Source organism: Lissotriton helveticus, chromosome 7, assembly GCF_964261635.1.
Source record: "Lissotriton helveticus chromosome 7, aLisHel1.1, whole genome shotgun sequence".
Classification (NCBI taxonomy): domain Eukaryota; kingdom Metazoa; phylum Chordata; class Amphibia; order Caudata; family Salamandridae; genus Lissotriton; species Lissotriton helveticus.
The window spans coordinates 1286205358-1286231897 of NC_136068.1; the positions used below are offsets into that span (position 1 = coordinate 1286205358).

General features: G+C 42.9%; 1 long non-coding RNA gene across 1 annotated transcript in view; it reads left to right on the forward strand.

The window, feature by feature from the left end:
* The first annotated feature begins 2724 nt into the window (after positions 1-2724).
* Positions 2725-26540, forward strand: part of LOC144767344 (uncharacterized) — a 43081-nt gene continuing 19265 nt past the window's right edge. The window contains exons 1-2 of the long non-coding RNA XR_013598157.1: positions 2725-2832; positions 12027-12154. This is a non-coding gene — a long non-coding RNA (uncharacterized LOC144767344). The remainder of the gene's footprint in view (positions 2833-12026; positions 12155-26540) is intronic.

Here is a 26540-nt window from a genome sequence, read left to right on the forward strand (position 1 = left end):
TTTGGGATATGGCAAAAATGAAAAAATGTAATGAGTGTTTTATTATTACTGACGATTGTGAACTACAGACAACGGAACTGATACTTCTAACGGAACTATTTTGTATTTGTTCTTGATTATCCTGCTAATAAAAAGATTTTCAAAAACAAACAAACTGCAAGCTCAATTTTACAAAACATTCTTCTCCCTATATCCCTATATTACACCCCCTATAAAATTGCTAAATGGGCAACCGGACAAGGAACCACTTGCCCGCGCTGCTCGCTGTTTGAAGCTGATATTATTCATATGTTTGCCACCTGCACTACATTGTCTAATCTGGTACTAGATATATCCAACTTTTTATCTGGGATATTTCACCTAAGAATTTCTATTTCACCTGAAGAAATAATGCTAGGAGTGGCGGAAACCCAGCGGCCCATACACATGCAGGGGTTGATCTTTGTGGCTATGGCAGTTCTCAGACTCTGCATAGCCTCCTCATGGCTGGATCCACAACCTTCGGTCTTCACACAATCGAGGGCAAGATTACTCGCGACTTGTAGTCTGGAGGTGGCCATCTATAAAAACAAAGGGCTAAATAAAAGAAAAAGAGGCATGCTGATATGGGGGCCATTATTGCAGTGGATACAAGATCACTCCTAGGGGTAGAAACTATGCTGCAGGGGTTTCTTAAGATGCTAGAGGGAGCATAAGACCAGATTTCTATGTATTTAACTGCGTTTTTTCGCGATGTTTTCTATATGCTCTCTGTGCTTGACACTCTTTAAAATATGTATGTAATAATTTTTGGTTTAAACATGGATTTGTATCGAGACCTTGGTCTTCGGGGGAGGGGGGGAGGGAAGGGCACTTTAAGGCTAAAAACCGAGAATACCATTTTTTAAACAAAAAAATAATTAATTAACTCTTCAAACTGAATACCAATAAATAAATTATCATATTTAATTAATTACAATTAAATTACTTCCCACCCTATTCCCCTATAAACCCACAACCCGCTACAAAAAATAAATTAATTAAATTACCAGAATTATCAATTAATCAATTAATAAACATTAATTACCAATTAAAAACGAATAAATTACCAATTAAAAAATAAATATTAATTAATTCAATATAAATACCAATTAAAAAATTAACATACCTAATTAATTACAATTAAATTACTTCCCACCCTATTCCCCTATACACCCACACCCCACTAAGGAAAATAAATTAATAAAATAAACACAATTATCAATTAATTAATTAATTAATAAAAATACATTACCAATTAAAAATTAATTACCAATTAAATATCAATTAATTAATAATTAAAAACTAATGAACAATTAATTCAAAACAAATACCAATAAATAAATTAACATTTTTAATTAATTACAATTAAATTACTTCCCACCCTATTCCCCTATAAACCCACAACCCACTACAGAATTAGATTACGCAAAAATTAAATAACATAAAAACACTTAAAAATATTAGATATTATTACAAATTCGATATATTTAAATACCTATATTATATACTTCAATATTTTGACTTTCTATATTTTAAAAATCGATATTACTTACTTCGATATTATGACTTTCTATATTTTAAAATTCGATATTACTTACCTTCAATTCGATATTTTTCACCACTATATTCTGTCCATTCGATATTATGTCCATTCTATATTTTTCACTCGATATTATGTCCATTCTATATTTTTCCTTTGATATTATGTCTGTTCACCCCAAGGTTAGTAAGGTGAGGGGATACAGGTTTGTATAAGTGGGACTTTCGAGCATAGGGGAGCGCTGTGGGAGTACCTGGCGGGACCTTGCTGGAAGGCACCAGGGAAGAATGGGAAAGTGTATGCTTGCTCTGGTAGTGGGATAGGGTGCTGCTGCAATGGTTCTGCCAGTCATAGAATGATTCTCTGGCCCTGTCTGAGATGTCGGTTCTGGAGTGGGGGTGGTGATAGGGAAGGTGGAGTGATAATCACTAATGACTGGAAGTGGGCTGGGTGAAATTGGAGTTGACATGGGTGTCATAGTGGGTGAGAGTGCTTCATCAAGATCTTCAGGGTGATTTTGGGAGGGAAGATTGTTCGTATTGTAAACCCTATTTTCAGGGAAGGGAAGATCTTGACCACTAAATTTAGATTTACATTCGAGGATAGTATTAGAATGATTCCATTATTGTATATATATATATATATATGGTAAAGATCACCCTGCAGAAGGGAGAGGGAGAGATGGATAGTCTAAGACCATGGGATGTTTCCTGGTGTTTGTGATTCGCAACATGGAGCATAAAACATTTCTACATTGGGCTCTTCTTTTTGTATAAAAGATGAGGTCATTAGTTAGCGCTCCCTTGCTGATGCAGAAGTAAGAGTCAGAGATGAGAATTTCAGGGTGGGTTTTGAGTAGCTGGTGTTTAAGTTTTTTTTTGCATTTTTGGAGTAGTTGTGTGGGCATTTAAAAGTGAAGGCATTGTGGCCCAAGGGTTCCAATTTTATTGGTTGCAATAAAACAAAAACAATGACAAGAGCTCTTTTTGTCAGTTACCTTTGCCTGCTACCTGAGCCCATACCGACACTCTCACGGACTGCTGCACCATTACTTTTCTGGTGCTGTACGGAGGGAAAGACCACAGTTCCCAGCACTCTTAGCGGCGTGCTCGCCGCCCACGCACACCAACGCACCGGGAGGCGCTCAAAAAGAGGCCAGGGATCCCAAAGCCCGGGCCAAGGGCATGCCTGTCTGCGCCCGGCCGCGGCAGGCCAAGGCTGGGCTGGGCCACCCCACTTGATTCCACCAGAACAGTATTATACAGAGACCGGTAAGATCAAAACTGTTTTATGTTGCACCTACAAGTGTTTACTGACTCGGTGGGAGTATGGGCAAAAGGAAATTACCGTCCTCTGTAGGGAAGTGGCATACCAAAAGTGCCCCAATCACTAAGTATTTGAACACTGCTGGGGTGCTACTTAGTAGTGAGATCGTACACGTCGAGGAACAACTTGCAGCTACCAAAACTGCATTAGTTGCCGCACAGAAAGAATCTGCATTAGAGGATGTGAGCGATGCAATCCCACTTTAACCAGGAGTGATGGGAAAATTAGGATAGAGAGTCACAGTCTGTCATTGTAGCTAACAAGGACAGTATTTCAAATATATCCAACTCTTGCATCCTATCAGCTCCATTGGAGATTCCAATTTTGTCCAACAGCACTGATCCGCCCTCCTCACGGGCTAAAAAATCCAAACAGCTGCCCCAACAGAAAAACGGTCATGGGGCTATACAACAGTAAAAACCAAAACAAAGCCAAAAGCTAAAAAAGAAGGAAACAATGCTGGAGCAATGAAGGAGTATAACAATCCTACAAGCAAAGCACTAGGGCCACAAAATATTGAAAAGCTTTTTTAAAAGGTACATGGAAAATTGGACAATATAGAGATGTGACTTTTTTGACAGACTTGGTCTATGAAATTATTTCTACAAAACAACTGAGTAGGACTAGTATTAATAAAAATCCAGTTACAAGGTCAGAAGAAGACCTAGACACAACTACCTTTGCCGGCGAACCCAAACAAAGAATGACTCCTGTAGTACAGTCCTTAGGGTCAGACAAAAGTTACAACCCACCGAAACACCAATGCTTTTTAAGGACAATAAAGTGACCTCTTTAAGACTGGTAAAACCTAATCAGGTGGATATACTGACCAGGGCTGTGCATGTTGGAAACAATGTAATTGCCATTACATCTCCCCCCCAGGTGACTCCATACATCATTGTATTGAAAAATGTTCCCAGGCTAGATGATAAAATTCGTGAAACTTATGAGTCATTGAAAAATCAAGTGGTACATTGGATTGCCATAAGAGCAAACTTTGCTGTTAATGTGTTACAACAAAATATTATAATGCTAAGTAGAGTAAATTGGGTAGGTAGCTCTAGGAAAATGTGTCAGGGGGACAGTGTTGTGGTGAACTTCCGTAGCAGGGATCTGGTAGGGCGTTTGTTGGAAGGACTTCTGAATAACACTACATTGCCTAAGTTTAATCAAAACGATCACATAACTACTGTTCCATTAGTTTTTTTTATAGGCCTGAACACAGTAAAGTACACCTCATATTTTTTATTTCAATCAATCCGTTCTTACTAACAACAGGTATGAACCGCTGAGAAGGTGTAGTAATATTGATTGATAGAGGGAGGAAGTGGGTATTATTTCAGAAACTGGAATGCACCGTAATTTGCAACAAACCAGTTGGCAACCCCTGTGTTGTACCGTATAGGGAGGTTTTACCTGAGGTATCTACTAATAATCCGGCCAACATCCCTAACTGTAAGTTGCCGGAAATTGAAATAAGTACACGAACCAAAGAATCGTTACATATCATGTCATGACACATGGCTGGAATCAAACACAAGCTTAATAACGAAGTATGGCTAAAAGCGATTGAGGGGTGCGCATTAATTTTGCTTCAGGAAACATGGCATACTGAGCCCTTTTTTATCAATGGCTTTCAAGTAATTTATACTAATGCTATCCCCTCTAGAAGGGGGAGAACAAAAGGAGGTTTAGCGGTCTTAATTTCCGTAACTTCACCTCTAATTTTAAGGAAAGCCAATATTATGTCAAAGTATTATCAGTTTGTATATATTTATTTGGAGGGAAAACAACCTATAATTATAACACATTTTTTATAATAATATTTTTGATGGCACAAGATCTGGTGTGATCAAGTCATTAGAAGAAGATCTGGAGTGTTTCATAAAGGTTGTGGGAGGGGAGTATATACTCATTTGGGTGGGCAGTTTTAATTGTGAGACATATGATATTTTTGGGGGAGAATCATGTGGCTATTGTGACAGCTTTGGAGAACGAATTACGCACATTCCACACAAATTTTATGGGGAGGCAATTAATAATATCATCCATAAATATAACCTAGAAGCTGTTGAACCGGACAACTGCGATGGAGAGTTCGCTATGTCTACATATGTAGGTGCCAGATCATCCTCTAACATCGACCACCTCATCGTGTCAGCTAACTGCAGGGGTTTGGTAGAAAAACTTTTAATCAGTGCAAATCTGCTTAGTGACCATTACTCGTTAATTCTGACCCTGAAGCTTAGCCTGGCACGTCAAGATAGGGGAAAGGCTGCAGATATAAATATAGAATCTCAGGGCAATAATGGAGTCACAAAAAAATGGACAGGCGTGAACCCTACGATTTTAATGGATAATCCTATAAGGAGAAAACTAACCGATATAAATATCTGTTTGGATAGTTCCTCTATAGATGTGGAAATAATAAGTGTTTCTCTGTAATATTACGAGCGAAATTGCAGGTACCTCATATCGCAAAATAGGAAAAAACTCTGTGACCATAATCCCAGATGGTTTAACCAAGATTGTTCTAGATCAAACAGAGAATTAAAATGTGCCCTGAAACATATACCTAGAGATAGCGCCAGAACAAGCACCGTGAGAAAAGACTATAAAATATTTTGAAGCAAAGAAAAATTTAAATCCAAGAGGAGGCCTGGGAAAAATTAGTTCAGGCTGCTGAGACACAAGATGCAGCCTTATTCTGGAAGACAATTGAACACCCTTTTTTAAAGAGTACACCGCAGTGAGAATTGATATTGGTCTTCCTCCAGAAGACTGAATAATACATTTTGAACATATTTTTAATCCTGACGCTGTTAAAGCCTCCAATTGCAATAATTATAATATCATACTGGTTGAGCCTGTAAATGTATCCCTAATAGCGCCAGAGGAAATTAAAACAGCCTTGCAAAAAAGCGCCAATTAGAAGGCCGCCAGACCGGATGGGGTACCTATTGAAGTTTTTAAACATGATATTGATTTCTGGACACCAATTTTATAAAATGTTTTTAATGCTACCTTAGGAGGGGTATTGCCTGCATCCTGGGTAGAAAGCATTATTGTACCCATTTTTAAAAAAGGGGATAGAGAGAAGGCTAATTGCTACCGTCCAATATCCCTTCTCGATTCGACCTCCAAAGTGATGTGACGAATTATGCTGGGAAGGCTGGAAACCTGGGCCGACAGCAATAACATCTTAACAGAGGCACAGTATGGCTTCAGAAGGGGTATTGGGATGGTGGAGCAATGTGTAAATCTGGAGCTACTGATAGGGAAATATACCCTAGCCAAGGAAGGGGCTTTACACCTCTGCTTTGTGGATCTCACCTGTGTGTTTGATCTGGTTAATCACACCAAACTACGTCAAACAATGAAAGAGCTAGGTGACCCAGTAGATATTATTATATATCTATTCCAGATTTACACTTATCTAATTTCCAGAGTACGTTTCGGTACCATGGGTGAAAGTACCCCGGGCTTTAGAGTCATGCAGGGTATACGCCAAGGATGCGTCTTAGCAGTCCTCCTTTTTTCTTTATATATTAATAAAGTAGATTCTTTTTTACAAAAGTAAATGGCTGATGTTCCAAAAATCAGAGCACGTCCCAGTCCGATACTCCTGTACGTGGACGACGATGTCCTTCTATCAAGGACAGCGAATGGCTTCCAATGCCTAATAGAAAAATTTGCACTATACATGTCAGTAAAAGACCTTCAGTTAAACCTTAATAAAACATTTGCCATGACATGTTGGAGCAATAGGCAACAAATCAGACACCACCATGTGGGAGGAGTAGTTATAAATAGAGTCTCATTTTTTTCATACCTGGGACTGCTTCTTAATAGAAGTGGCAGCTGGAACACACACATAGAATTATGTAATCTGACATTTTTATTAATAACGGAGGTGATTCTCAGGTTCTCAGCCAAATTAGGAAATAAACCGATACTGGAAGTTCTTGCCCTATATAGAAGTAAATGTGTGGCAGGTGTTTGCTAAGGGGCAGCCATATGGGGTGGAGCTAACATCATTTCGTTGCAAACACAAGAAAATACATTTTAAAAAGAGTTTTGGCTGTTCCCAGTTATACAGCTAATTATATAGTGCATAAAGAATTGTCTGTACCAAACCTAAGTGATTCTATTCACATAGCGGGACTTACTTTTTGGCGAGGGACATGGGCAAAAGACGAAACATAGTTTACCAAGGACTTGATCATGGATTGCTTGGCCCTCGATCTAGGTAGGAAAATACCTTGGCTAGAACACATACACAATTTGTTAATAAGCTGTAAGGTAGACCTTAAAAAGAACCCTGCGCTTATTTTTGAGCATAGCAAAAGTGATCTGAAGCTCAAATATATCATTGCCAGGGAATGTGTAAGAATGGATGATGCTGGCAGTAAGCAAAGAGTAATTGCCTACTGTGAACGCCCGCTTGTGATAGGAATAAAAACATATTTGATTCTGGTAGAAAAAAATACAACACAGATTTTATCTAACCAGACTAAGGCTTGGTACTTTACACTATTTAACAGCATTTGCTAGACCTGAAAAGTGGTCCCACAATCTACCTCATTGTCCATGCGATGGAAAATTTCTCCAGTCTATGATGCATTTTATACTTTTTTGTAGTTTTTATAGGAGTATCTGGAAATCAGTTTTAAAAGCACTCTTCTTATCGAACATGCTTTTTCGTTATAAACACGCTTTTAACTTTATAGGTAGTTTGGGTAACATAAAAATCATGAACTCAGTTATTCTTTTCATACAAAGAGTAAGCATGAGCGCAAAATCCGTTACGCTCGCGGATTTTGCGAATTTTCGGTAAATTCGCGATCCGCGAACTCCCGCGAATTTACCGCGAATTCGCAAATCCGCGAGCGGCGGATTCCGGGGGCAAAAGTTCAAGCCTTGCTGGCCTGTTGTAACTAATTTACGATGGCGCCGGCAAGCTGCCAGCGCCATCCTAAAATAGTTACTAAATTAGCTTCAACAGGAAGCTCTAATAGATAAAATAAAGCAGGTGCTCGAGCGCCTGCTTTATCTTATCTATTAGAGCTTCCTGTTGAAGCTAATTTAGTAACTATTTTAGGATGGCGCTGGCAGCTTGCCGGCGCCATCGTAAAATAGTTACAACAGGCACAAAACGGTGGCGTCTTCTTGAATAAATATGAAGGGCAGGGTTTATTCTGGCACGACGGTCCTGGCACAAAATTAAACCTCAACCGCAAGCACTTACAGAGATCAATTAATCATGTGCCCTAGTTGAAGCTTAAATTCAGTGACTCATTCATCGGCCCAAAAAACAATCGTGAGCGTTGTCAAGGCTGGGCAGATGTGCCTTCTTCCCAAATATACAATCGAAAATCAGCTGTGATGCTGGACAGAGGCCTTTGCATCCTTCACTTTCACGAGCGCAATCCTCGTGCTGTTCCTGTGGCCAGGAGCTTCTGTATCTTCATCTGCTGCTCTGATCGGTCTCTGACCTGTTATACACACAAGAGGCATGTGCACTCGCATGAAAGCCCCGTCCGTTTGGCCCCGCCCACACACTCGTGGTGTGCACCGTCTTCCCGCCATTTACCCACTATGATAGCTCACTTAAGGGACCCCTGCGCCCTTCGGCGCGATTGCATAGTAACACACACCTGGTCGCTGTAGACAACTCTCTGGCACTTTAGGTAGCTGTAGTGTAGTAAAAGCACTATAAATGTACCCAACGAGGTAGCACTTACTGATTATCCAGTAGAAAGTACTCCAGTTGAGTAGAGGTATGGCACAAAACGGTGGCGTCTTCTTGAATAAATATGAAGGGCAGGGTTCATTCTGGCACGACGGTCCTGGCATGGAAGCCCTGCCCCAAATCTGCCGATCCGCAAAATCCGTGGATTTTGCGGATCCACGATCCGTGAATACGCAAATCCGTGAATCGTGGATCCGCAAAATCCGCCCATGCTTAACAAAGAGCTATTAGAAGAAGAAAAGATTTTTCACATCTGGACGTACTAATATATGAAAATTTGGATGACTGAATTTTGAAGTACCACCTAACTCCATCCAGATATTAGCTAATATTGTGCATTTTAGCTATCTCTATGATGTAGGCTATTTCGCATCTCATTTCTATTAAGCGAACCATAAGTGATGTGTACCCTTTAACCTGATATATTTTAACAGCTCACTTCTTATGAATACATATGTAAATGTTCATGTTATTACGATTTGTGATTTATCCCCATCAAGATGTTTGCCAATATTTTGCACATTATGTATCTTTACGATATAGGCTTTTTTTTGCACTTTATGATGTAGGCTGTTTTGCACTTTGCACTTTATGAGATATCTATCAGTTAACCTAGAACATGCAAACAGCTTCCACTTTGGGAATTATAAACGTTAAGGCCTATTCTATTACAAAGTATTGATTCACCATGAAAAATTGTTGCCCTTGTTTTTATTTTTTATTTTCGCTTTGTATGTTTTTCAAAATGTTTTATTGGAATAATGTAATATTTTAAGATGAAAAAGATAATTTATTGATTAGTATGCTTTTATGGCCGTCTACCCTGCGCCGAATAAAGCTGTTTTGATTTGATTTGAACAAGAGCCATCCACAACTGTTTTACATAGAGGTACAGGATTAGAAACAACTCAATTTGGTGGAAGTCGTTCCTCAAGAAGCGCTAACTCCCTTTTGTTGAAACCATCAGTATCAATGCAGCTGAAATCCTTGGTTGTGGCCAACACCTGGGAGCCTCCCTAGATTAACGAACTTTGTCAAACGTTCCCCCCAGACCCTCCGACCTTCCCTGCCCTTTCATCATTCCTACATTGTTTCAAGTGCGCTACCTCAGCATCTGCCCATTCAGCCACATCCATCCCCAATCGCTCCGCATTAGGGCCGACCTGGCCCATCCAGGTAATCACAACTCGTCTCTTCTCCAGGATCAACAATAAATGTAAACACTTAAACTAATGTTTTCTTACCCTTCAGCCATCCAGCAGGCAAGCAACCGAAGCCATGGGACTGGCGTTCCCACCACAGTGCCAACTCATGCCCAAACCGTTGTTCGAATGCACTTACACTGGCCAATCCATGCCAAATGTAACAAACTTACTGGGATTCATTTTGTGTAGCAATACCGTTGTCATGTATGTATGATGTTCATAATTAAAGTGGGAAGGTTTAATCAATGCACTACCGGAAATAGGCTCACTAAAGTTCCACTTCTATCCCATTGTGCCTTTTCCACAGGGGCCCTCACAGAATATTCTTGAGGAAGTTTGGCAAAAGCTTATTATAAAGAAGCCTGAATCCTCCAACATGGTGTGCAATCTTACTGTCATAATACAACTAACACCTTGACACTAATCTTACCATAGGCAAGTGAGAAATGTAAAATATGTCTGCGTAATTTATGTAATTTCAGGAATTTTGTGTTACACATCTTATGTGAAATTCCTGAACTAACTCCATCATGATGGATTACATAACTATGTCCTGTTCGAGGTAAAATTGTACTGCTAGCTCTCTGGTATGACCCCAGATTGTGATCATATATATGCAGATTGTGCCACTTGTGTTTTCTGTGCTTTTTTCATAGCAAAATGCACCCTAGCTTCACAAATTGACCCAAGGACGCATTTCCTGACAAAATACTGCCCTAAAGATGGATTTGCATTTTTCGTAACTATGTGTATTTTCGCATAATGTTTCTGAAATTTTGCATAATTACGCAAATTGTGTGAATTTCACACAAACCTAATCCCCTCCACCCCCCATATTACTTCCAAGTGATACCCCTAACTCTCCTGCCAGGATTTCTGCAATGTTGTAAAACGAATTATTGGAGGGAAATTCCTATACAACCCTGTAGAGAACGTGGCTAATACGTTCATGTTCATCCCATAACCCTTAATACCGTCGCTGTCCTTTTGAAAACCTGTAAGACGTAATATTATTATCCAATTTAACGAACTCAATTTATAGACCTTGAAAAAGCATCAAATACAGAATTGCTCTGCCAGCATCAAACGAATGGTGTCAGCAGTTAATGTTTAATTCACTGAGTAATCTTGACGGCTTTAAAGCCCACATTCTTTCATGAATAAATTCAAGCATCTTCTCCAGTTAGCTTGATGTAGGCGGGGTGTAAGAAGCATAGAACATCAGTGTAGTGCAGGCTCTGCACACGGAGAGCAAAAAGTGATCAAAATGTGCCTCACCCGTGGTGTCAAAATACGCAGAGGAAGCCCGGAGATGGAAATATAGAAATAAAAGATGTATTTGGAGTGGAGAGGCCGGCTGCAGAGGAGGCCGGCAGAATAGTGGTGGTAGGGGATGAAAAGTATGAGCAAGGGGTACTTATCTATCATCCCTATTCGCTGAGCACAACATATTCAGACCACTACAACTTTGTTTGTCGCCAAGAAATTGAAATGTGGAGCGAGCCTTCAATATTTTAGGAGGGACACAGAAGGAAAGTTGTACAGTTGCACATAAATAAATATTCGAGCATTATAAGGACCAGAACGCCTAGTCTAAGGACTCTTGCCATCCAGGCATATTAGAGTCACACAACAGTGGGGATGAGATGGCAGCGAAAAGGGGATGGGGCGATGATTTAACGAGGGATCTTTAGGGCTCTTTACTTGCTCTAACCCTGATCTGAAAGAGCACCAGTCCCTCACCCTCTTTCTAAACTATGAATATAAAGTATTGCCTGTATTTAATGTAAAACGGTAAAATACGATGAGAGGAAGCGATGAAGCATTAATGCAGATAAAATGACTGTTAATTTAGATATTAACATGCAGCTGCTCAGCTGTAGCTGAGCAGACACAATATGTTCTCTCCATTTACACGAAATGACACGTTTTTTTCCTGGAAACATGTTATTTATAAATAACCCGGCCACACTTCCTCCTACAATGAACGCTCTGTACCCCACACAAAGCCCCCATCACTTCTCCCTATCACACCATTAATTTCTAGTTGAACAATTACAAATGTTTTTTGCCCAGAGGGATCTTCTATTACATTTCAGTTATTCTGGTTAATCACACGGTAACTCTAAAACGACACCACCCTCCGATACTTACCCTTCACTTTTCTATCTCACTTTGCTAGGAGCATCATAGCCCCCATAGGCGGTTCTAGCCTCGAGGTCCAGAGAGAACAGCCCATGTCACAAGGATCGCCCAATATCTTTGAGCCACCTAGGATCTTGAAAAGTGGCTGACACAGGTGGCAAGTAGGTAAGGATCCGTAATTTGGACTTCAAAGAACAATGAAAGACTACCAATACATCTAGTACATTTACAGAACGTGGCCAGTAAAATGGCAAGTGGGCGGTGTTACGAGTCTGGGTTGGAATGCCATGGTCCATGGTGAGGTCAGGGTTGCCTAGACAGCCAGGCAGGTCAAGCATACTAGACTGCCTATTCAAGCAAGCAGGTGAACTGATGCGATGGGGGTTACTATTTTTTTAGGCTGGATTTACGCATGACCTGGAAGTCTCTGGTTCTAGTTCATTCAGTTCTATGATATTAGCAAGTCTCTTTAAGCTTCCTCTTGTTCTTTTCGCTCACTAGCTCTCTATAGCTTCTTCTCTTAAACCAGAGTTTCTCTCTCTCAAGCAACCCATCTTTCCATGTTTCTCTGCCACTGTACTGGATCTTCAGCACCAGGCCAGCACCACCTCTGCTTACACGAGCTGCTGTAGAGACAGGGGCTTTACAGTCGGGACACAAAAGTAGATTTAGAAGTGGTAAGTGCTGTGGGGGCAAGCACGCGGTCTGTGTCACAGTGGGTGCTCTTCTTTCATCCATCATGTTGGATACAGAATGGGCGTCATTTCTTTTCAATCTAATACTACTGGCTGAGCTGCTAGCTCTAGTTCACATGGTTCTTTGTACTTATTCTGCTTGAATCGACCCGATGCCCTCAAATCATCAGCAGGCATGAAACTCAGATCCCTCTTAATGTTGGCTGACTGCGGTGGTACTGTACTCTTTAATGAAAGTAATCTCCTCTAAAGTCTAGATCATTGGTCTGACACTACTTGTCTCATGTTAAGTCAGTTCTATAGACCACAAAATCTCAGACTACCTAGACAACCTTTGCAACAAGCATTGTTCAGTACCCCGGAATCCCCAGAAAGCTGAGTGGCAACCACACAGCTTAATCAATGTCAAGGAACTCTTATTTAGGATTTGACTTTCTGCTCTAGAGGTCGAGCAATCAAGCCTTCCTCTTGAGGAGTGCTTAGATGTAGGAAAAAGGACTGAGGATACATATGGACGTTCTTAGCATATGTCAACTGGATGGATAGACATTTGAGTTCAGCATAGGCAACGTCTTACATGCGCAGACGTAATACCATGCAGTTGCAGCCTTTTGCACAACATACAGAGGGTGCTGTGATTATCAGCAGTAGTGTCTTTTTGGTGGACAAATCCTAGTGAGAAGTCCAGATCTCATGAACCACCAAACTCACCGACCAGTGACAAGCATATGATCCCCCCAAAAAGAATCACATAGGAGTCCCTGTTTGCAGTTGCTCACTGCAGCTGTTTTGGTCAGGAGTGCAAGCATTCCATTGTGCCCGTCGCTGTGTGATCTGCTCAATCAGACTTCTAGGGATGGTCAGACCAGACATAAAAATCAAGCAGGGAGGGAGATAGGCGTAGAGTACCACCTTGAATAACACCTAATAAAAACAGAGGATCACCAAGAGGTTGCTTGAACACTTTCCTCAATGGCCTTGGGCACTTGAAGACAGGTTCACCAGAAAGGAACTTTCTTACTTGGGAATGTAGGGAGATGCACAGAAACTGCTTAAAGGCTTTGTAGTTTTCCTAGGCAGCACCACTTTCGCCTCAGCATGGACACCTCACACAAGGCAACTCTTGTTCTCCCACCAGGCACACAGCAGCTATGTCTGAAGGTTCCGGAAGCTGAGTTTGGGACTTATTCTGTGCTTCGTAGCAGTCTGCTGCCTCCCCTTCATGCACAGTAACAAATTTCTCTGTAGCCTTAGTTCCTATCCCCCGTACTTGCAGATGACGGAAATGTGGTGTTCTGGCCCTGGCCAATCCTGCCTCTGTGCTTATAACCATTTTACACCCAACAAAAGTAGCAACAAGTAAACAATCAACTACCACTTAGATACTGAGATCCCCTCAACTATTTGGGGGAAACCAACCAATTTCAAGTTATCTTCTTCTGTCTTGATGGTCTTGAGCGTCTTAATATCATGGTAATGCGAGACATTTGGAATATCCTGTAGTAAACATCACAGGTGTACAACAAACAGAAGGGCACAGACCATGTTTTGTGTAGATTCTTCTGTTCAGTAAGTTAAAAGGTAATGGTGCCTGGCCAGGAGCAACAGATGTTCCTCAGCTCAACCCCGGCCTGCAACTACTACTTCCAGCATTCTAAACACATAAAATGGTCACACATCCTACAATATCGCAGAAACAAAAACTGCAGACAGGTTTTTCATACATAAGATACCAGTGGACACAATCATACTAGTAATTTGTGGACTGTCTCCAGAGATTTTTCAACCAACAAGAGGCTGTGACTGGGGCTAAGGCTGTGGATCTGCTACCCAAAACAAAAGCTGTAGTAGGCACAGAGCACATTTGTATCCAGGTGGAAAGAAGCTACTAAGCAGTTCTCATCCTTCCCTATTCATGGCAGCAAAGTTGTGATGGGCAGCTGCTGAATCCCAATCCCAGTGTCATCTTGTGAGTGAGAGGCTGACATGCTGGGAAGTGCACCGCCTGTTATAGCTAAACACAAAGGCTTTCCTCATACCTTACCGCACCATGGCAGACCTATTCCAGGTACCAAAACCGCATTGGTTTTTGGAAGGAGCAGAAGAATGAGCAGCAGATGGAGCACAGGGAACAAGTGCCTCCTTTGGTGATACATTCACATGGTCTCCAGAAAATACTCATTTCTCTCCTGTATGTGCACATTCAAGAAGAGTGAAAGGTCACAGTTATGAAGGACAGAACAGATTTTAACAAAGGGAATGATAATTTGCTTGCACCAAAATCCCAAGGCAAAAAGTGTCCCTATCAAACTACCACCAGCTGCATGCCTCTCAAAAGCCTGGTTAGGGTGACTGTAGTGATGGTATGGGAGTAACACTTTCAAAATACCCTGCTCAGCAAATGCAAATATGAGTTTCCTTTAAGAGAATACATTATGAATTTAGTTAGATTGAAGAAATCAGGAGCATGGCGACACAGGGGCTCATGCGCCACTAACCTCTGATCCCATAACCTATTTCACCTCTTCTTGATGATAATGAGTATAATGAATGTATGGATGAAAGACCCCTCTCTACTTGGGCAACTGTGCAATCCACCCTTTGATCAAAATTTCTGGCTCTATCTATTTTACTAGTAGCCCCAACACCCTAAAGACGACTGGAGGTGATCAACATGCAGTAGGGTTTGCAGTGGAACTTCTGGGACTGACTATAAAGAACGACTCTGACTTAATTTTCACAGGGATCGTTTGTTATAGGCCTCCCGGGGCCTTCAGCATCCAGCAGCAGCAATCTTTGCTAAACACTTTTACTGACATGGCAGCCACTCACCACATGTTAGTAATCCTTGGAGATTTTAATTTGTGGTTGAATGGCTCTCTTGACCCTGGGCTCCATAATTTTCTTCACTCGTGTGAAGGTCTTGGGCTCCACCAGTTGGTCGCTAAAGCCACTCACAAGGCTGGGCACCTCCTCGACCTTATATTCTCCAGACCCCGCCTCCTACACGTTGGCGAAATTTTGCCGATGGATTGGTCGGATCATTTCTTGATAAAATTCTTTGTTGAGCTCAAGCCTCCACTGACTCGGGTCTCCCGCTCCCTGCCTGAATATACCAGCAGAGACTGGAAGGCTCTGACATGCTTGAGGTGCTCGGGCACTGTATTCAAGGTTGGGGAATGCTTCTCTTCTGATTCTCAAGTCACGGATAATTATGCCTCTCTGTGCCAAAAAATTACCTCTACGCTGGACTCCTGCGCCCCTTTGAAAAACCACAGATCTAAGGGCAGAAATTCTGCCCCTTGGTTTAATACCACACTAACCACTCTTAAATTATGATGTAAACAGGCTGAGAGGAGATGGAGGCGAGGCTATACGGAGTCAGACAGGCTGTTATGGAAAACTAAGGTCGGGAGTATAAGAACGAGATTAGAAGGGCAAAAGCCGACTACTTTTCCTCTGTAATTTGTTATGCTTCCAACAGCTCCAGAAGCATTTTTAACATTTTGAACAGTCTTATCAGTCCTGACTGCTCCAAGAATGTAATCACCCCCTCACCTGAACTCTGTGAGAACCTGGCCAGGTTCTTCTGGGAAAAGATCCAACTGATTATTGATGAACTCGTGGGTGGTCAGCATGTAGCAGGGAACCTGGTCTTGGCGGCAGAGTGCACTGTAGTGCATGAGGTGGGTGACCCGGAGGATGGTGATATCGGCCTCTGCGGTCAAGATCATGAACTACTCCGTGAGTTTACACCCCTCACTGTGGAGGAATTTTGCTGTTTGGCAAAGGGCATCTCCTCTGGATCACCCTTAGATTCAGTACCACATAAGATCTGGAAGGAGTACAAGGACGAACTATTCCCTTCGTTGCAGCTGATCTGCAACCAGCCACTTATTAGTGGTGTGGTTCCCCCACAATGGAAGCAAGCTCTAGTTTCTCCCTTACTGAAGAAGCCCTCTCTTGATCCTGAATGCTCGAAAAACTATAGGCCTATTTCCTTGCTGCCGTTTCTTGCTAAAATCGTGGAAGGAGCTGTTAGTAGGACTCTCTCTTCCTACCTTGAACAACACAATCTGCTGGAAGAGGTTCAGTTTGGATTTTGGCCGGCTCATGGGACCGAGACGGCACTGTTGACCGTCATGGATGAGCTTCAGAGGCGGGCAGACAGGGGACAGGCAGCTGCATTGAGTCTGCTTGACCTGTCTGCCGCCTTTGATACGGTCAACCATGAGATTCTGCTGAGAAGATTGAGCGAGGCTGGGGTGAAGGGTTCTGCCTTGCGGTGGTTTCGATCTTTTCTACAGGATAGACAGCAGGAGGTATCCCTTCCCCCCTTCCAATCCGCCTTCTCCAATGTGTCGCATGGTGTTCCTCAGGGATCAGCAATCAGCCCTATCCTATTTAATGTGTACCTAAAACCTCTGATCACTGTCATCAAGGCCCATAATATCGATATTGTAAACTACGCTGATGACACTCAGATGATTCTCTCCTCCTTTGAGGCGGAGGAATCGACTACAGTAGAGGCTTTTCACAACTGTTTGTAGGAACACGGCCTGCTGGCTATAGGCTAATTCGCTACAATTTAATGCAGGAAAGACAGAGGTGATCTTCTGCTCGGCAAACAGGATCTCTCCTCTTCTTCCTGGCAATTTTTGGCCTTCGGGCCTGGCGTCTGCAGTCCAGCCAGCAACTACTGTCCGCAATTTAGGCATCATATTCGAAGATAAGCTTACCTTGGAAACTCAGGTCACAAGAACAACTGCCTCTTGTTTTGCGATCATCCGATCCCTCTGGAAATTGTTTCCTCTACTACCTACTCAGGTATGGGCACAAGTAGCCAGATGCACAATTCTCAGTAGGCTTGACTACTGCAATGCTCTCCTGTTGGAATCTCCTAACTTCCTGTTGGACAGACTTCAAAGAATCCAGTCGGCAGCTGCTAAACTAGTCTTAGGGTGGCCTAGAAGCTCTTCTGCTTCTGCAGCCTTATCAGAACTACATTGGCTCCCCCTGAGACAGAGATTGCAATTTACATCTCTTTGCCTTGTCTTTAAGGTCCTTCATGGAATTGGGCCTGTGCGCATGCGCAAAAAGTTTGACTGGTACGTCCCGACAAGAGCACTGCGCTCTTCATCGGCAAGATTAGTGAGGGTTCCTAGGTTTTGAAAGGTTAGGTCTGGGGGCAGATCTTTTGGGGTGGCAGCGGCTAAATTGTGGAACAGTCTTCCCTAGGAAATCAGGCAAACCAGTGAGCTGCTCCCCTTCATAAAAAGTGTGAAAACCTGGTTGTTTCCTAAGACTTAGTGGCCGGTCCCTGTTTTTCCCCTCTCTCCCCCCCTTGAGCTACTTCCAGCGCCAGGATGCCTGCTAGGTGATAGTGTGCTTTTACAAATTAATTAAATAAATAAATAAAGGAAAAATAAATTTACAGATTGAGGGCGGTGGAGAGTCTGCAGATCCAACAGATCTCAAAATGAGATCTGACTGGCTTCCAACACTTCAACCAGGAATTGTTGGCACACTTCCTGGGACTCGGACTCGCCCAAGTCCCAAGAAAAAATGTAAAAAAAGGGGGCATGGTAGGAATATTCTGGCCCCTCTAGGCCTGGTGGTGGGAGGGGACAAAAACATTTTTTTTCAATTGTGTCAGAAAAGTGCAGCAGAAGAACGGAGGATCCCAGCAAAATTGGGAAAAAAATGCTTTTAAACCCCCCCTACCGGTGGGCCTGGAGGTAGATATGTTTTATATTAAGGGAGAGGGGTGCATGTGGTTCCCTCCCCAGGTCACTTTTGGCCCTAGGGACCCAATCCCAGGGACCCAGCCAATGTCACAAACAGGGAAGGGAGCCAGGTGGTCCACCCGTTTTCATCCCAGGAAACTCCATTCCCTAGGGCCTGGCCGATTTTTAAAATGGAGAGGGGTCATGCAGCCCTCTGCCAGGACCCAATTTCAGCCCGGGAACCTCATCCCAAAGGGCCCAGCCTTAAAAGAAATGGGAAAAGGGGCCGGGCCGCATTCAGCCCCGGGGACCTTATCCCCTGGGACCTGACTGTGCATACAAGAGGGGGCGGCATGTGGCCCCCCTCCTGGAGCCAGTAATGGCCTTAGGGACCCATTCCCCAGGGCCAAGTTACTGTTATGTCCCGGGGTGCCTACCCCTCAGACATCTAGACAATTAAACATGCATGCATACAGCATTACTTGTAAAGAAAGAAGGAGAGTACTCGTTGGTATGAAAAAAGATAGTTAATCATCTTTATCTTATGATATTGGTTTCATGGTCGGACGTTATACAGTTAGAAGCAGCACTGCATCAAATGAATTGGTGACAACCATATAATACTTGGTGCATAGAGGTGCACAAAGTGAAAGTGGCGACGCAAGTGCAAAAGTGAACAGCGTGGACGGCGCACTGTGAACAAAGTGCAAATAATTTACAGTGAGTGGCTCAGAAACATGTGACAACGTGATATCACAGTAAACAGAGATTCTTTCAATTAGATGTAATTGAAATTTGATTTCTTCGAGCAACAGCACGCCGATTTACTCAGGTTACGTGCTGGAACACGGCTTATCTAAAGACGGCCGGCAAAAGCACGGATTTTTCGAGTGCCCTCATGCAGGCCCCAGATGATCCTTGACTTGACCAGCCCAATGTACTTCAGGCTGCCCATCCTATTCGTAGAGGCTTGCTAACAACAATTATGCGTCTCCCCCCATCGGACTCCACCCAAGCACGCCCCAATTCAGACAACCAAGTCCTGATGACGATCCAAACTAATGGGGATCGAAACACCGTCGACCTAACAGCCCAATAACTGGCGCACCCCTCCTGTGTGGCTCTACGTCTAATTGAAAGAATCTCTGTTTACTGTGATATCACGTTGTCACATGTTTCTGAGCCACTCACTGTAAATTATTTGCACTTTGTTCACAGTGCGCCGTCCACGCTGTTCACTTTTGCACTTGTGTCGCCACTTTCACTTTGTACACCTCTATGCACCAAGTATTATATGGTTGTCACCAATTCATTTGATGCATTGCTGCTTCTAACTGTATAACGTCCGGCCATGAAACCAATATCATAAGATAAAGATGATTAACTATCTTTTTTCATACCATCGAGTACTCTCCTTCTTTCTTTACAGTAATGCTGTATGCATGAATGTTTAATTGTCTATATATCCTTACCTCTCAGGACATTGTTTCTTTGTTGCACCTTACCTACCCAGTCCTGAATTGGTACATGGGTTACACTCCTGTACATTTTACAATACCCCTCAGACATAGCAGATGTATTCTCGCTTTGCGGGAGCAATTTTAAATCTCCCGCCAAGTGAAACAAACACTCAGGGCCTGATTTCGATGTCGGTCAGAAAACCTTCTGCCCGACATCATAGGTTTAACTCCAACCGCCAAATTTCAATTATGGCAGTCGAAGTTAAAACCAGCCGGTAAATCCGACTTGGTTCTGGCGGAGTCAACAAGCCCATAGGCCAGTCGGAAGGGCCTCATAATCCCTAACGGATGGCGTTTCCGCCGTCGGGATTATGATGGCACTTCCCGACATCAGTTCCATGTTGACCTTTCCGAAATAGAACTGCTCTCAGAAAGTGTCTTTGGGGGCCCCTAGCAGGCCCCCCTTTTCCCATTGGGCCTCTGGTTGTGGCCCTGGGGGGAACCCATGGTGCCCCCCTGAAAATTCCTGCACCGTGGGCCAGACACCGTGGGGTACCTGCCACATGGTGCAGGATTTACACAAACTCCCATTTCTCAATGGGAGCATGTGCTGCGGGTGGTTTCCGCCTGCCGCACAAGCTCCCATAGAGAAATGAGAGTTTGTGACTGCTCCATGTGCGGTGGCATCATAATGAGGTGTGAGGAACTGCTGACCTATCGTCGGGCAGTTCCCATTCCAAAACATTGTCGAACGTTGGCAACTCTGATGAAGTCAGGCTCTAAGACCGGTCCCAGTGGAGGGGAGCATGTAAAAAACTTCCGCCCGCGGGTAGTGGACTTTTCATCTGTTTCTCTGCTGGCACTGAAGCGTAATATCAAGAAACTATAACTTGTGTCCTAAGGTAAGTATAACTCAGCCCCTCACCATGCACTGCTTATTGCTCCACTTATTAAATCACTCATGACATCTTCTATGACATCATTGATAATTTCAGTGCAACATTTGCTGTAAAATTACTAATGAGCAAACTCTGCATGGCGGTGCCTTGAGTTAAAGTTACCTTAAGGCACGAGTTATACTTTCTTGAGACAACTCTAACTCCTGAATTTCTATTGCTTTGTGTGTGTAAAATCTGAACCTATCTATTACGTCCTTGTAACTATTTTGTGTGTGTATATATATATATATATATATATATATATATATATATATTCACTTAAAAAACATAGGTTTCAGGGAAGTTACAGTTAGTTGGACATATCACTCGTACAAAACCATAGAAATTCCGCCGTTATAGTTAATTGAGCTAACTGTAACTCACGCCCCCGCAATGCACTGTTGATGATGTCACATATTACATCATTCATGACATGGTCAGGGACATCACTGATGATATCTGAAATTACATCACTGATGAAATGACTGATGACATCATCCAGTGACTGTGTGTTTCTGTAAAGTTTAAATATGTTTTATATATATATATTGGCCAAGTTGTATTGAATGAGTGTGTGTATAAGTGTCAGGATGGAGTATTTAGTAGGTGTGTGACTGACTGTATAAGTGAGTGATTACTGAATGCATGGGTTAGTGACTAAACTGTATGAATGTCTGTATCAATCTGTCTATTGCTGTGTAAGCTGCTGCATTGGTTGGTGGGTAGCTAAATGAGTGTCTATATGGGTTATTGATTGGTTGCCTGAGTATTTGCATGGGTGCCTGAGTGTGTGTGGGTGGGTGGGAGGTGTGTGACTCTATGCATAGATGTGTGCGTGCTTCATTCACTGGGTGTATGGGTTCAAGAGTGCATGTGGAAACAGCTGTATGGGTGGGTGAGTGTGTGTATGGGTGTGTTGGTGAGTGAATGTATATCTCAGTACATGTCCAAGTAACTACATATGTAAAAGGCAGTGTATGTGAGAGTTGGGGTATATAAATGAATATATGTGAGAGTCAGTGATTGCGAGAGTGGCTGTATGGATGAGTGTGCACTTGTATCAGTGATTGTATAAGAGAGTAAGCATATGTTAGTATCTGTATGAATAAGTGAGGTTGTGTGTGTATAACGGTATAGGTGAGTAAATAGCAGTGTGATTGATTCTTTGCATGACTGACTAGATGTATGAGTAACTCTGAATGAGTGACGGTGTGAGTGTTTGTATATGTTTATGAGTGCCTATAATAGTGTTGTATTGATGAGTCACTGCATGTATGAGTGACTGTATGGGTGAATGAGTGGATGTGTGTGTAGACCTAGGAATCAGTGAGTGCGTACGTAGTAACTGGTATTGGTGTTTCTATCGTTTTGAAAATGGTAATCTGTTTTTTAGAGTGGTTGTATCAAAGGTTTTATTAAGGTGTGAGGAGGTGCATCAGATGTTCACGTGAATGATGTCATCAGTGATGTCATTTGAGATGTCATCAGTGATGTCACCGACCATGTCATGAATGATGTAATATGTGACGTCATCAGCAGTGCATTGCTGGGGTGCGAGTTATAGTTAGCTCAACTAACTATAACGGCGGAATTTCTATGGTTTTGTAGGAGTGAAATGTCCAACTAACTATAACGTCCGTGAAACCTATGGTTTTTTCATTGAATTTCAAAGGTTTTTTAAATGCTAATTTGTAACTATAACGTCCCTGAAACCTATGTTTTTTTCTGTGAATTTCAAAGGTTTTTTAAATGCTAATTTGTGACTATAACGTCCCTGAAACCTATGTTTTTTTCAGTGAATTTCTAAGGTTTTTTAAATACTAATTTGTAACTATAACGTCCCTGAAACCTATGGTTTTTTCAGTGAATTTCAAAGGTTTTTTTAAATGCTAATTTCTAATTATAATGTTCATTAAACCTATGTTTTTTTCAGTGATTTTAAATTATCATTCCATTCTCAACCTAGTGAAAACAGCCGATATCCCCAGTTTTCCAGCAATAGCTTCCGCAAAAAAAATCGTCACAAATGAGAGCAACAACTAATGGTAATAATGTGCAGAGTAGGTGTTCCCGTGCAAAAATAACACAAAAACACCACTTCCCGAAATTTTCAATGAGCAGCCAAATCTGGGGTGCGATCCAAAAACAGGCAATAAGCTGCTTTAGCAGTAGGAATCTAATATTTGCCTTTTACTGGTGTAAACCAGGACGACTACCTACAGTGTGAACGGGAACCCAGCCCAGAATCACATCTGAAGACCAACACATGTCATAGAGTTACTGATCATGCAGTTCCAACACCCAAGAAGGCCACAACAACCACTGCCACCAGCCTCAGGATGTCCCCCTCGGACCAACCCCCTCCCTACTACCACTGAGGCAGCACAGAACAGGACAGCGGACCTTCCAAAAACAGCATGGTCCCTCAGCCACACAATAGCTGAATGTTGACAGATGGGGCAACCAAGTATGTGTGAAGGACGCAAGGCACACATCAATAATAACGCACTTAATACCAAGTGTAGCGGTGATTTGCTGGACAGACCTCACTATGCAGAGCACAAACCTCTCCATGTGGACATATACTGCTGGTGCTTGTAGTGTTGTGGACAATAGACGCAACCATGTTACCTCAGGTAGTGGGGAGGATCTTGGTCATGTAGCTGTGTTGTCCCCCCTGGAAGCAGAAGTGGAGTGGGCTGGTCCAACATACGCCACTCCAGCGTAGGAGTATGAAACAATAGGCTGGGGCTCTGGGCGTAGTTCACTTGTGGGAAGGCCAAAGCACCTGCCAGAGCGGTGGCCCTCACCCTGCCATGTGGCTGCTGCCATGACCGCGGGCCTCCTCGCCACAGGCTCCCTGCGAACCCAGCGGCACAGCACCGCAGACTTATGACTGTACAGACTACTGCCTTCGATCTACACTGCGGACAGCAGGGCTCACAATTCAGATGGAGTGACGATTGCAGATGACGCTGTCCTGTAGGCAACAGACATTGCTTCCAGTGCTGCCCGCCCAGACCACACATCATCGCAGAGTGTGCACACGCTGAGTGCTTCAGGTGCCACTAACTCACTGCACTATAAGTCATCGCCACGTGGACTTATTAAGACAGAATTCAGTAGCCAAAAGACATTGGTCCCAGTGCGGTCCGCCCGGACCACAAATCATCGCAGGGTGCGCACACGCTCATTGCTTCAGGTGCCACTAACTCACTGCACCATAAGTCATCGCCACGTGGCCTTATAAAGGCAGAATTCATTAGACATAAGACATTGCTCCCAGTGCGGTACCCCCAGACCACGCATCATCGCAGGGTGCACACATGCTGAGCGACAGAGGTACCACTAACTCAGTGCACCATAAATCATCGCCACGTGGGCTTAACGCAGAATTCATTAGGCAAAATACATTGCTCCCAGTGCAGCCCGCCCGGACCACGCATCATCGCAGGGTGCGCACACGCTGAGTGCTTCAGGTGCCACTAACTCACTGCAATATAAGTCATCCCACATGGCCTTATTAAGGCAGAATTCATTAAACAAAAAATATTGCTCCCACTGCGGCCCGCCCGGACCACGCATCATCGCAGGGTGCGCACACGCTGAGCGCCAGAGGTACCACTAACTCAGTGCACCATAAGTCATCGCCACGTGGACTTAATATGGCAGAATTCATTAGGCAAAAGACGTTGCTCCCAGGGCAGCCCGCCCGGACTACGCATCATCACAGGGGCGCACATGCTGAGCACCAGAGGTACCCCTAAGTCAGTGCACCATAAATCATCGCCATGTGGACTTAATAAGGCAGAATTAATTAGGTAAAAGACATTGCTCCCAGTGCGGCCCGCCCAGACCACGCATCATTGCCGGGTGTGCACGCGCTAAGTGCTTCAGGTACATAGAATAGTAGATCTACCGCCAGAAGCTGCCCCTTATGCGATTGTTATGGCGGGTGTCCCTGAGCTCCCTTTAGGTACTAGGAAAGACCACCGAGCCTTAAGAAATAAAGTTACCTATTGGTTATGTAACAATAGACCTTTGCCTGCCCACATTAATGGGGAAATTTTAAATGTTAGGTGTTCGATTTGGGTGGGTTCACGTCCTAAAGACAGGAAAGGGGATGTAATCATCATAAACTTTAAAGATCATAGAGCTGTTAGGCACATCGGGGATTGGTACGACCCAAGAAGTAGTGATTCCATCTCTACACATTACCTTAGCTACTTCTATCCATATTTATCACCCCAATATCCTAAAAACCGGGAAGTAGAAAGGCAGTCTGCAAACAGGTTTGGCTTCGACTACCATGGACATAGTCAGACTTTTTTCTCACAAACACAGAGATCATTTAATTCCTACCCCAGGCAGACTTATCCACCAACTCCAGGCCCTAATTTTGGAAATAATTACTTGTGGGACAATAGAGGTATAGCTTTACCTGCTTGTAATATACCAACCCACAATCGGTTTGATGCATTCTCGGGCCTTGAATTTGTGGATTGACCCAAGAAGGATACTCCCCTTATTAAAACATTAGGACTAGGGGAGAACACTGATAAAATCAAGGGGAATAGAAAAGATCAGAAGTTATAGGAGGGTAATGAGGACATTATCCAAGCAGAAACTGTCCCCACAGTGACTCATGGTGACAATGAAGATGAATGTTGCAAGACTACTAGCAACCTTAATCTAAAAGAGGGGGGAAAATGTGGAGGAGCTAGCTCCCCGTTACGCGGAAAGGATCTGGGTAATGCCTACTTGGGTGATTATGTAGTAAATGAGAACAGGAAATCCAGCACACTTTTATTTTGGAATGTGGCAGGATTGAAGCAGAAAATCAAAAATCTATCCTGGGAAAGTGTTATAAATGGTTCCGATATTCTGGCCCTGCAAGAAACCTGGTCTATCGATCCAGTGTATATAAGTGGCTATAGAAGCTTCTTCACTCCGACCGTGGGGGGCCAACACGGGAGAGCAAGGGAGGCTTAATTACGTTCCTCTCAAACCAGCTCAAGTATGAGCAGGTTTGTTTTACGCCAAAATCTAGTTATTATCAAGTGATAACGTTAATCAACAAGAAGGGAATTAATTTTGTTGTTATAAATTTTTACAATAATATCCCAAAAAATGAAATTCCTAGCACTGTAAAAATGCTGAGGAAGGATATACAACATGAAATAGATAAAAATGACAGGGAAGTAATAATTTTATGGGGGGGGGGGGGATTTTAATTGTCCACTCTGTAAAAAGGGCAAACAAGGCATCTGTGGCCTAATGTTAGAGCAGGAGATCAATCTAACACATTTTGACCGCTCCTTGACCGGGGACTTATTAAACGAAATATTATTTATGTACGACCTGGGATATACAAATGAAATCGCCCAAAAACCAACTCCTTTTGTGCCCACATTTATTGGCAGAGGAGCATTGACCACTATTGACTTAATTATTTCCTCAAATAGTTATAGCCATAAGATCAAGAGGCTAAAGACTATGGAGTTACCATTAAGTGACCATCGGCCTCAAATAATGGAGGTTGAAAACCCATTTTTTGAGCAGCATGATGATGTGTTCTCCCTACGCACAGTCCCTGATGTGGTCCTTGGGAGACAGAATGGGTATACTCTAAAATGGGGTAAGGTGGTCCCAGAAATGTTCCTAGGAAACTTGTTGAATGTTTGTTCGGATAGTTTCGCAATTAGCCTGGTAGAGCAGTCTAATAGTGAACA